Source organism: Homarus americanus, unplaced genomic scaffold, assembly GCF_018991925.1.
Source record: "Homarus americanus isolate GMGI-L3 unplaced genomic scaffold, GMGI_Hamer_2.0 scaffold45648, whole genome shotgun sequence".
Taxonomy (NCBI): Eukaryota; Metazoa; Arthropoda; class Malacostraca; order Decapoda; family Nephropidae; genus Homarus; species Homarus americanus.
This window is the reverse complement of record NW_024727971.1, coordinates 75,001-88,886: the sequence shown is the minus strand read 5'-3', so window position 1 is coordinate 88,886 and position 13,886 is coordinate 75,001.

Below are 13,886 nucleotides of genomic sequence, written 5' to 3'. Positions count from 1 at the left end.
GTTGCTATGTACTATTACACAGCAAAGTCCTCCACACACACACACACACACACACCTACACATACACTGGAGCACACATCCCTCGGGCCGGAGCAGCGATTCATTAAGCCAGAAATTGTCAAGAAGTTAAAGTTTCCTGGACTTCTTTATTGTTTTAGGCGAAACTTTGTCTTGCTTGACTTGGTGGCAGCGGTGGGATCTCAGGGGGTGGCTTCCGGCCCAGGTTCTTCAAGTGTTGTGGCTTCATTGTTGTTTTCTTGTTTTCCTGTTGTCATTTTCTTTCCTTCTTTCTTTTATTTCCTAATTGCGTGTTCGGTTTCTCCCTTGTGTCTTGCTCCTTCGTGTTTTCTTGTTTTTTTGTTTATACCTTTTTTACTTTTACTAATTGTATGTTTTCATTTATTCCGGTGTTTTGGCTTTTTCATGTTTCGTTGTTTCCTTATTCCTCTTTTGATTTTCCTGTGTGTCTGGTTATTCCTAGTCTCTGCACTGCTTTGTCATACTCATTCCTTCCTGTGCTGTCGGTTCATTGCGTTTTCTTAACCTTGTCATTTCCATTTTGTTTCCTAAATTTGTCTTGTTCTCATTACACTGTTTTTATACTCGTTCCTTCTACTGTTGTTGTTTCGTCTTATTTTCTTGAATGTTTTATTCCCTTCTTTAGTATCCTCCAGTGCTGTAGCTTCCCCAATCAATCTTGTGTTGTTTCTTTCTCGTTGTGTGGCTCACCTTCCTTTGTCTCTTTTGTTTGTTACTTTCCTTCCACTGTTTCATTGTTATCCTCCTCTAACTTTTCCAAGCTGTGGATAAGGTTTCCAAGACTTCTGTAATTTTTTTTTTGTCTTTAGTCAGTGCTTGTTCTCGCTTCACATGGTGGCAGCGGTGGGATGGTGGGATTCAGGGGAGTGGTAGCGTCTGCGATACCACGTAACATGAGTTGTGGAATAATCTTTCTTCTTCGTCTGTTCTGTTTCTCTTTTCTGTTGTCGTGTGGCTCGGCCTCCCTCTTCAAGTGTGATTCTATATTCCTCCTTCCAATGTTGCTTACCTGTTATTTTGTACTTCATTATTATGATTTTTCTTATTTTTATCACTTTGTAACTCTTTCCCTTCCTTTTCTTATCATTGTTTGCCTTTTGTTGTTTTTGTATGGCTGACTCTTCCTCATTTGGTTTGTATTTATCCATTTCCTTCCTTCCAGTAATGCTCAATTCTTCTTCTTCTTCGTATTTTAGTATCATGTATTTCTCTTTTGTTATTCCCTGACCCTCTCTCCCCTGTTTACCTAAGTGCTGTTGCTCTCCTCCCTTGCTTATACCATTTCCCCTCCTTTATCCTTCCATGTTGTTGGTATTGCTTCTCAACTTTATTATTTTAAGCAGATTCTCTTTTTATCTTGACTTAGTGTTAGCATAAGGACTTGAAGGTAACTAATGGCATCACATATCAGGTGTTTTACGGAGCTATCTACCCCCTCCCCCCCCAAAAAAAAAAATAAATATACCAGATTGTAAATGGTTGGAGAGATATTCTTGTTTAGATGATCCTTATTGGTTGGTATTTCTCTCTCGTCTTTTCATTCTACTTTTCGCTTTTTTATCACTGTTACTAATTTGTCTTTGTTTTATTGTTTGGTTTTCTTATTCCATCCAGTGTCTTGGTTGTTGTTTCTTTCTGTGTCTCTATGCCTTTCTTTTCTTTCTTCCTCTCTCTCTTTCTTTCTTTCTTTCTTTCTTATCATTCTTGGCTTATACTCCATCACTCTACATTTCCTTCTTGTCTCATTACTTTTGCTTTCTATCTTCTCTTATCGCTTCTCCATTCTACTTTACCACTGTGCCTTTCATCCTTATCTTTTCACTCTTTCTTATCTTCATACTTTATCACTCTTCCTTTCTACTCTATTTCTCTTCCTTTCTCTCTTGCTTTCTGTACCAATTCTTGTTTTTCGAATGATTGTGTAAATCCCTTTCAACGATACTTGTCTACAAATTCACTTTCTTTTTCTATTTTCTCTATTCCCTTCGTTTCTTGCCTTTATTTTCCATCCCCCCTTTTAATGCTGGTACTTTCTATGTCAAGTATACTCTTTGGATTTACACTTTGGTGAATTTCGAATTACACATGTTCACTATCCTGTCTCTGCTTCCCCCTTGTTGTTATTTAAGCAAATTATTTCAATTCTCTTCACAACTGACTGTTATTTCACTCTCTCTCTCTCTCTCTCTCTCTCTCTCTCTCTCTCTCTCTCTCTCTCTCTCTCTCTCTCTCTCTCTCTATCTATCTCTCTATCTTTCTCTCTCTCTCTCTCTCTCTCTCTCTCGTAAAATAGCATCTCCCTCTATGTATTTCTCTCTATCTCTCTCTCTCTCTCTCCCTCCCCTTGTATCCTTTGTTCAGGAATTTTCTCAATCTCCCCCACGGTTCTCTCATTGCCTATCTCCTTTTCAATTCTCCTTTTTATCATCATATTTACTCTCCTAAAGTTGTTCATATCTCTCCCCCCCCTACTTAGAAATGCAATTATCTGCCTCCCTTCCACCTGACAATTCCTGCTCAAATTCTCCCTTTTCACATAAATACAACACCTCTGACTATGCATTTCTCCTCCTATTCCATATTCGCTATCTCCCTCTTTCTCTTTTATTCTATTGGTGTCTATTTACATTTATATACCTTTCTTAAATTTTTATCTTTCACGTTCTTTCTTTCTTTCTTTTGTTAGTTTTACTTTTATCAATTCCAATTTTTCTGTTTCTGGTCATTTTCGTTTTTTATTCGATTTTCCTTTATATATATTTCGTTATTTTTCGTCTTTGTCTTCCCTTCACTTAACTTTTAATTACCTATTTTCTTTTTACTAACAATTCGTCTTTTTATCTTCTTTTTTCTATGTGTATTTTATCGTCTTATTCTGTACACTTACTCCTTTTAGATTTATTTTACTACATATTTTATCTTTATCAACCTTTCCTATACCTTGTAATTATTCTTTCTATTCTTCTATTTCTCTTTATTCTATTTGTCGTCTTATTCTTCTCTTTTATCATCTTTTATGTCGTGGCTCCTGTCTTTCTTCCCTATTTTCTTATATTCTTTTTTTACTAATGACTTACGTTCGTCTTCTTATTATCATCCTCTTCTTTCATCTCTTTCATTCTAGTTCATTTATCTCCCTTTTATCCACGTATATTCCCTCTTAATCCCCCATTCTTAACATCTTTATCTCTCTCTGCTCAATTCCTCTTTCTTATAATATCTTCTTTATCATCAGTTTTCATATCCTCTCTTATCAACCCTTCGCTTTACCCCTTTATCTAAATGTATCCTTCTCCCCTCCTTTCACACTTGACTGTTGCTAATCCCATGTTCTTCTCTCTCTCTCTCTCTCTCTCTCTCTCTCTCTCTCTCTCTCTTTTCCTTTGCTTTACTAGTCTTATCCATTCTACCTTCTCTATGCCCAATACTATTCTTCCTCTCTCCCTTCCGTCTCTCTTATTTCAGATACATTAATCTCCCTCCCCTTCCCATCTCTCTCCTCTGAGTCGCTGTCAACGTGTCCCCTTTCGTGTTTAACTAAGGGTGAAATTTATGCTCACCTGCTTTCCTCTTCCTCCTTCTCCTCCTGCTCCTCCTCCTCCTCGTCTTCCTACTGAGGCCTCGACCTCCCCTTACCTGTGGAAGGAAACATTATTAGTAGTACCTGCTTTAAGCCCTCACCTGTAGAGGGACACAAGAGTACCTGCCTCACTCACCTCACCTGTAGAGGAGCACTTCATTATTATCTATAGAAGGGATCATTAATCTTACCTGTACATTAACATAATGATATAACATGTACAGTAATATAATAATATAACTTGTATAGTAGCAAATTATATCACCTGTCCACTAAACACATCAATCTTACCTGTACATAGACCCATCAATATTACTTGCACACTGACATATTAATAAGCGTCCCTGCCTCACAATAGGTATTTAGGGCGGCTATCACTGGCCCCTCCTGGCTATAATTCCCTGAAATCTCTTTGGACCCTAAATTATTTTTGGTCAAATCTGTTTAGCCTGAATGTGTTTATCTAAGTGTGTTTTTTTTATCTAGACTTGCTTAATATAAATCTGCTTATCTGTAACTTGCACACAACTGTAATAGATCTGTCACAGCACCTCTCTCTCTCTCTCTCTCTCTCTTCCAACTTTCTCCAATTCTTCCTCTCGCTTTCTTTACCCTACTCCTTCTTCTCCTCCTTCTCTTTCTGCTTTCCAATCAACACACACACACACACACACACACACACACACACACACACACACACACACACACACACACACACACACACACACACACACACACACGCACATTACCTCCTTCATATCGACACGTCACCTTTCCCTCCCTCTCTCTCAGCTCATGGGAGAAAAAATAACAGGATAACTATCAGGATTTAGAGGAAATAAATGTGGCTATTAAAACGAATGGGCGGTGGTTGTCATAGTCCTTCCCTAGTAACCATAAAGTTCTGGTGCTTAGGTTCTATTTTGTGAGTTGTTGTGTGTTAAAAGTTCTGATTCTGGAGTCTGTATGTGATAAGGTTCTATTTTGTGAGTTTTTGTGTGTTAAAAGTTCTGATTCTGGAGTCTGTATGTGATAAGGTTCTATTTTGTGAGTTTTAGTGTGTTAAAAGTCCTGATGTTAAGGTTCTAGAGGTTCTGTATGTTAAAACTTCCTCTTAACTAGATAAACGTGATAAATTTTAAGAGGTTTAGTGAGTTAGTTCACTTTGGTTTACTTTGGTTTACTTTGGTTTACTCTGACTGGTTTACATAATATTTTGATTCTTTACTTTACCTTTATAAATTAAATTCTTCCTTAATTGGCTAAAGATATCAGAACCTACCTGAGAGTTAATTATCTGAACACCTTTAATTAGAAGATTTTAACCCTATTTTAACATCATTTTAACCTCATCTAACAAATTATTACATTTTAGTTCCTTGTTAATGATGTTATGACACAGGTTAAAAATGACGTCGATATTACACCAAGACTCTATCCTATATCTAAAAGGTCCTTCGATACTCAGGGAATGAAAAATTAACGTAGGAATCTTTGAGCATCAGAATCATTTGTTGCTCAGATATAAAAAAAAAATATTTGATGTTTGTATTTGTTCATGGCAACGTTAAATACAGATAATGTTACAGAAGAAGTTATTGAAGGAGTGTAATATGTTGTTATTTCAGTGTTTATATAATAACAACAAACATTAGTGAGACAGTGGGGGTAAAAAAAGCTTCAAAGTTTATGTATACACCTGCCTCCAAATCATGTATACACCTGCCTCCAAATCATGTATACACCTGTCTCCAAATCACGTATACACCTGCCTCCAAATCATGTATACACCTGCCTCCAAATCATGTATACACCTGCCTCCAAATCATGTATACACCTACCTCCAAATCATGTATACATCAGTCTTCAAGTTCATATATACATCAGCTTTTAAGTTCACGTATACAATTCCTCCAAAATCAATTAAGTCAGAACTACAATAAATTAGGTTAGTTTGAACATGATTGGTTTGGTAGATGATATAGTTAGACGTGTATTGAGTTTAAACCTTCTAATAATTTCAAATATACAGTTTTACCCATACTGCTCTATCACTATGTAGTATGTATCAAATTAAGTTGTATTTTGTCGGTCTGTATACTCTCTGGATATGTTAGTCGATAATGAAGAAGAACTGAGAGATGACAATAAGATTACCACAACATAAACTAGTCCCTCGGTGCTCCTCAAGATGGTCCAAAATGCCGTAACTCTCTACAGCACACACAAGGGGTCTCGTCTTTTTAATTTACCTCAGAGCTTCATGTGGAATATCTACATAACAAGTTTAGTCATAATTTGTTGTTGTTTTTTGGAAGTACCGGCCATCAGCATCAAGGAAGACAAGGCTGGGATTTTTAGTTTGGTTCTCTGGTTGTGTTTTCTTCAGTAATTCGGTCTCGGTATGGTAAGTAGGTCTCGATATGGTAAGTAGGTCTTGATATGGTAAGTAGGTCTCGATATGGTAAGTAGGTCTCGGTATGGTAAGTAGGTCTCGGTATGGTAAGTAGGTCTCGGTATGGTAAGTAGGTCTCGATATGGTAAGTAGGTCTCGATATGGTAAGTAGGTCTCGATATGGTAAGTAGGTCTCGATATGGTAAGTAGGCTCCCGGGATATGGTGGCAGGTTCCTGATATGGTAAGTAGGTCTCTCGATATGGTAAGTAGGTCTCGATATGGTAAGTAAGTAGGTCTCGATATGGTAAGTAGGTCTCGATATGGTAAGTAGGTCTCGATATGGTAAGTAGGTCTCGATATGGTAAGTAGGTCTCGATATGGTAAGCAGGTCTCGATATGGTAAGTAGGTCTCGGTATGGTAAGCAGGTCTCGGTATGGTAAGTAGGTCTCGATATGGTAAGTAGGTCTCGATATGATAAGCAAGTCTCGTAATGGTAAAATAACGTAAAAGATCTTGCACCCTCGTCTAACCTCCCACCTTCATAACAGATGGATTAAAACACACACACACACACACACACACACACACACACACACACACACACACACACACACACTTTTACCGTGTTCAGTATGATAGTTCTAACACCCGATATTTTGTGTGCTGGATTTACGTTCTCAAACTCCATCATAAAAAAAAATGATGAAGAAATTCGCTTGTTGGAAATGTGGGTTTAATACAATTTTCTGGAGGCACAAAAATCAGTCCGGCAGTTTTTTCTTTTAGAGAGAGAGAGAGAGAGAGAGAGAGAGAGAGAGAGAGAGAGAGAGAGAGAGAGAGAGAGAGAGAGAGAGTTGCGTCTGAGATATTTTTATTCTATATGTGAAATGAATTTATTGAAATAAGTGGTAAGACCTATCCACACACACACACACACACACACACACACACACACACACACACACACAGATAAACTTCATAAACAAACAATCAAATATTGCCCTGTACACATATAAACAAATGCACTCACACAAACAATGCAAAACACGCCCGTCTGCTCACACCAAAGTTTACTACACAAATGTTAGTTTAACAAGTTTGGTAAAATACGAGATATTGGTGGTGGTGGTGGTGGTGGTGGTGGTTGTTGTGGCACACCTTGGGACCACCTACACCAGCACAGGGTCTTGGTGACTGACGAGGATGACGACACCTTCAGTAGAAAACAATCAAGAGACGAAGGTGGAAGGAGCGACACCACCAGGAACAGCAAGTAACAGAAAAAAAGAAACACCAGGTATCGAGATATGATGATTATAAAAGTAACAATACAAAATTAACAGCAACACCAGGAAACATGGGCAGTGATAACAACCTGTCCACACTTTTGAAACATACAGGGTGTCTCATAAATTACCTTACCCATCTGACACGTCTGGGAATCAATTTTTAAAACACCCTGTATATTCCCCTCTCCCCTCACACCACTAAGGGAAAAAAGACGGATACTATATGAGTATTAAGTAGACTCATGCAGTCATTCAGTCATACAGTTTGTCGTAATGAGGAAAAACAGAGACACAAAACAGAACTATAAAGAATCTGATTGACAATAACAGAGGCAAAAACCCATCAGGTCCTTCACGTGTGTCTACGAAAACAATGGAACTGGCTGACCGTTCTCTCCCACACCTGCTGTCCCGTTAATCCACCCCCAACACCTGCTGTCAGCCAATACTATTACACCTGGAGTCCAAACAACCCTCCCACACACCTGTAACCAATTCAACCCCCCACAGCTGTAACCAATTCAAGCCTCCCACACCTGTAAACAGTCAACACCTAACAAGATCACACACACACACACATACACACACACACACACACACACACACATATCTGGGGTTGTAACTCCTGGATGAAACAAGGATCTTCCATAATGGTTCAGGATCTCACATATCTATACAGACGGAGATCCTTCCTCGTCAGCCCCTCCTTCAGGTCATCATTAAGACAACAACAGCAGAGGTGCAGAGCAGAAGGTGTGTGTGACCTTGACCTATGACCTGACCACCCAATACAGTATCTAACCGCCACAGGTACAGAGTATAGTCATGTTTTACCAGGTACTTACGATACTTTATATGGTACTTACGCTAAACGGTACTTTACACGGTACTTACATTACACGGTACTTACATTACACGGTACTTACATTACACGGTACTTACTTTACACGGTACTTACATTACACGGTATTTACTTTACACGGTACTTACATTACACGGTACTTACTTTACACGGTACTTACATTACACGGTATAAACACTAATGAGTCACACAATTACCAGAAGCCAACAAAAGAACCTCATCCATCTTTCTCTTCCTTAACCGACCATCAACAACAACAACAACAACTAACAGAGAGGAACTTGTCTCCATGTTTCTGTGTCTGAGAGAAAAAAAAGAGAGTAAAGAGAAAGACGAGACGAAATGAGAGAGAGAGAGAGAGAGAGAGAGAGAGAAAGAGAGAGAGAGAGAGAGGGGGGGCTCTCCACCGTCATTCCTATCCACGTCATTCTCACCCACGTCATCCCCCCTCCCACAGTCATCCCACCCACGTCATTCCCACCCATGTCATTCCCGCCCCACGTCATTCCCACCCATGTCATTCCCGCCCACGACAACAGCCCACAGGAAGGAATGTCTGCCTTTAGCCCCTGACACAGCAAGAGTCTTAATGTGGTTGAAAAATACAGACGGTAATGAGACAACACGAGGCTTTATTACTCCCGTTGGCGGCACTGTTTTGGTCAATGTTTAACAGGGGCAATGTTTAACAGGGGCAATGTTTAACAGGGTCAATGTTTAACAGGGACAATGTTTAACAGGGGCAATGTTTAACAGGGGCAATGTTTAACAGGGGCAATGTTTAACAGGGACAATGTTTGTTTGCCAGGGCAATGTTTAACAGGGCTGTTTTAACAGGGGCACGTTTAACAGGGGCAATGTTTAAGCAAGCAATATTTAACAGGGCAATGTTTAACAGGGCAATGTTTAACAGGGCAATAGCTTAGAAGGCAAGTTTAACAGGGTAATGTTTAACAGGGCAATGTTTAAAGGGCAATGTTTAAAGGGCAATGTTTAACAGGGGCAATGTTTAACGGGGCAATGTTTAACATGGGCAAAGTTTAACAGGGTAATGTTTAACAGGGCAATGCTTAACAGGCGCAATGTTTAACAGGGGCAATGTTTAACAGGGGCAATGTTTAACGGGCACAACTTTAACAGGCGCAATGTTTAACAGGGCAATGCAACAGGCGCAATGTTTAACAGGGCAATGCTTACAGGGGCAATGTTTAACGGGGGGGCAATGTTTAACAAGGCAGTCAATGTTTAACAGGGGCAATGTTTAACAGGGGTAATGTTTAACAGGGGCAATGTTTAACAGGGGCAATGCTTAACAGGCGCAATGTTTAACAGGGGCAATGCTCAACAGGCGCAATGTTTAACAGGCGCAATGTTTAACAGGGTGTTTCATATGTGGAGCCTCATACTGTACAGGGTGTTTCATAAGTCGTACACCACAGGAACCATTACAAATACCTATACAGTAGAGTGCACGATTACTGAGACACCCTGTACAGTAAAGTTCACGACTTATGAGATACCCTGTACAGTATAGTTCACGACTTATGAGACACCCTGTACAGTATAGTTCACGACTTATGAGACACCCTGTACAGTATAGTTCACGACTTATGAGACACCCTGTACAGTATAGTTCACGACTTATGAGACACCCTGTACACAACATCCGGAACCACATGAATTAACAGGTACAATAAACAGGTGTTTTAGTACCTATAAACTGTGTCTTTGTCCAGGTGTCTGTTTGTCTGTCTGTCTGTCTGTCTAATGACCAATTCTTTGTTAGTCTTGTCCCCACCATCATCAACCAAGGCCTGTGAGGGTGATAGTCCTTCCGGGGATGGTGTTAGAGTGATGTTGCATTCAAAGGAGTTTCAATAGACATCGTACGCCCTCCAGTGTTGGTCAGGAAGAGAAGGAGACCCCTGAGAAGTGCCAGTCGCCCAAACTGTGGTACGGTATTAAGTGGAGGTGTGGCTTTTAAGGGGTGGAACTGAACAAAAAAATATACTGGTTATATTGGATGTGTTTGTGTGTTTATTAAGTAACAGTGGTATGGCAATGGAGGTGAGAGAGAGAGAGAGAGAGAGAGAGAGAGAAACACACACACACATGCACACAAGACCATAAACAACAACACAGAAAATGGGAACACACACACACACACACAATGCACACACACACACACACACATACACACACACATTGACACACACACACACACACACACACACACACACACAGCTACACACACACATACACCTCACCAAACAATAAAACTATAAAAGAAGGAGGAAGAAGAGAGCTTTTATAGAAGACTGGTTACCCTGTCAAACCGGACTTAAGTGCTGCCCAGGTGGTGGAAGATAAAATGATGTGCTAAAGTTGTGTCCAAAATTCCCTTGATAGTTTTTGCACATCGTCCATCTGTTTTCCTTGCCCTCTGTGTGTGTGTGTGTGTGTGCGTTGGGACAAAGGGCCTTGTGTCTTGTGTTACGGGAGTCGAATAACGTTTGGTGAGAGACAATTATGGTGAGAGACTGATGGTGAGAGATAATAATGGTGAGATATAATAATGGTGAGAGATAGTGATGGTGAGAGACATTGATGGTGAGAGACTGATGGTGAGATACAATTATGGTGAGAGACAGAGATGGTGATAGACAGTGATGGTGAAAGACAGTGATGGTGAGAGACTGACGGTGAGAGACAATGATGGTGAGAGACAGTGATCTCCCCCCAGATCTCGTCGTCTCCACTAATGACTCTCCTGCTTTGTCTTGCTTAGTGGTAATGGTGCAAGACCTTGTTACAAGTTGATGATGGTGGTGGTAGTGGTGGTAATGGTGGTAGTGGTGGTAATAGCGGTAGTGGTGGTAATGGTGGTGGTAAGGATGATGGCAGTGGTGGTGTGTGGGCAGATAGATAGATAGATAGATAGATAGATAGATAGATAGATAGATAAATATACGTTCAACCATCTCTCTATTTATTTCTCTCTAAACCACTCTTCACGAAGGGCACACACACACACACACACTACGCCTCCCAGATCCACAAACACACCCATCCACCTACCCCTAACCACCTCTATCCACATCCATTCAACCCACACACCAACTACACCCTCAGAACCCCACCACACAACCTTCCCTCACCTGCCCTCATCCATCTATCCAACAGCCACACACCCATCCTCCCTCATCCACCTCCACCCCATCCAACCCACCACCTTTCGTTCCACCCCCCCCACCCACCTTCCCACACCCAACACCTTCCCACCCACCCACCCAACCACCCACACCCACCCACCAACCCCACCACCACCCAACCTACTCCTTCACCCAAACAATAACACACACTAAAAAAATAAAAAAAAATCCCTAAAAATTTTGACACACTTATTAAAAAATCCCTGTAAGTGTATATAATTTCCCCTGACGTTAGGGCCCTCGACTACCTCTTTACCCGAGATTACAAGAGGGTGATTCAAGAGCCGAGTCTCCTGGCGTGAGTGAGGCATTTTAGGGACTATGAAAAGAAGAAGCATTCACGACATGTTGGTGGAAATGAAATCTTATAAATAGTGAAGTACCTGACCTGACCTGATTTATTTTTGACCTGACCTTGACCTGAATTGACCTAGACTGACCTTATTTCTTCCTTTTTTTTTATCTTTCTCCTACTTCTGTTTCATTCTTATTTTCCTATATTTCATTTTCTTCCTCCTACTTTTTTCCTCGCCTGCCTCTTTCTCTCTTCTTTCTCCTTGACCATCTCCTGTTTCCTCCTCCTCCTCTTCGTTCTTCAACCACACCACCACGACAACCAATACAACACAAATCACCACAACCACCAATCACCACAACACAAATCACCATAACCACCACAACACAACAACCACCACAACTACCAATTACCCCAACAACCACAATACCACCAACACAGTACCACCACCACCACAACGATAGAAGGAACTAACACTAACTTACCCACACCGTCATTACTCACAGCCAGAGAAGTGTGTGTGTGTGTACCTGGGCTGCGTTTACCTGGTTAATTAATTTACTTAGTTTTCCTTGTGATTAATTTACCTGTGTGTTGATGTTATTGACCAAGTATCTACCTGGTTACTTATATACTTAGACAGTTACATACATACATACATACATACATACATACATACATACATACATACATACATACATACATACATACATACATACATACATACATACATACATACATATACAAATAAATTTATAAATCATTTTAATACTGTTGGCCATTAGGGCGTAAATACCCGGAGGCAAAACCCCTACCCTTCTCCCCCTCTCTACCTTCCCTCCCTCCTCTCTCCTCTCACCCCGTTCTTCCTCCTCCTCCTCTCACCCCAGTTTCTCCCTCTCACCCTCCTCCTCCTCTCCTCCTCCTCCTCCTCCTCCTCTCCTTCCTCCTCCTCTCTCCTCACCTCCCCCACCCTCAATATCGTCTAAATATCATATAAAGAGACCCTTCTCCTCACGGTCCATCCTAATTGGTTTTCACCCATTAGCTCTTCCTATTAAACCTATTTGATAAAAGGGAAAAATACGGTAATTAAAAAGGATATCTTGTATTTCACTGCTGCGGTGTATGTATGTATGTACTGTATGTATGTATGTATGTATGTATTGTATGTATGTATGTATGTATGTATGTATGTATGTAAAGAAGAGAAGGTAAGATAGAAAGATAGATCATAGATAGATAGATAGATAGATAGATAGAGAGAGAGAGAGAGAGAGAGAGAGAGAGAGAGAGAGAGAGAGAGAGAGAGAGAGAGAGAGAGAGAGAGAGAGAGAGAGAGGGTCTATAATACACACTTCCTGTTAACTATACAGACGTAATCTTAAAACACATAATCTTCAAATTAATCACCTGACACCTATCCACTAATTACCCTCAAGACACCTGTCCAAACACCGTGTATTGGTTCCTCTCACCTTTGTCTATACCTGTGAGGACGATTGAGTTTCCTTAGAGTTTGTTTTTAAGGTAATTTACATATCTACTTTATGTCTGTGTATATTTTGCTCTTCAGGTAAACACATACATACAGCCATACATACATAGATAGATAGACACACACACGCACACACACACACACACACACACACACACACACACACACACACACACACACACACGTCAGTAGTCCTAGCTCCCGTGTATTGGGTGTTGCCGCGGAAGGAGTCATTAATCACCCACACTGCCCAACTTCTCGCTCGCTGCCATGAATCTTGCATGAGAGGGGAAACTTGTGCTGCGCTAGGAAGGAAATTGTGTTATATCAGCTCATGTTGGACGAGAGGGGGAAATAATGTTACACGAGAGAGGGGGTGGGGGGAGAAATGATGTCCCATGAGGGGTAATTTGTGTTTCATGAGAGGGGAAATTATATCAAATCCGCTCATGTTGGAAAAGTGTTGTAGAGGGAAAGAGGGAAAATATCGCTGAACAAGTAGGGGAAACATCACTCAAAACATTCCCTCCTTAACACACAAGTTTCCCCCAGCCACGTAAACACAAACATTAATAAACATATTTTTCCCTATAATTTCCACTATACAAGATGCCATAATAATTTATACCCCTCCTGTAGACTTAGGGGATATATAGATCTGCTACTCATCCTCATTCTGTCTGTCTGTCTGTCTGTATGTATGTCTGTCTGTC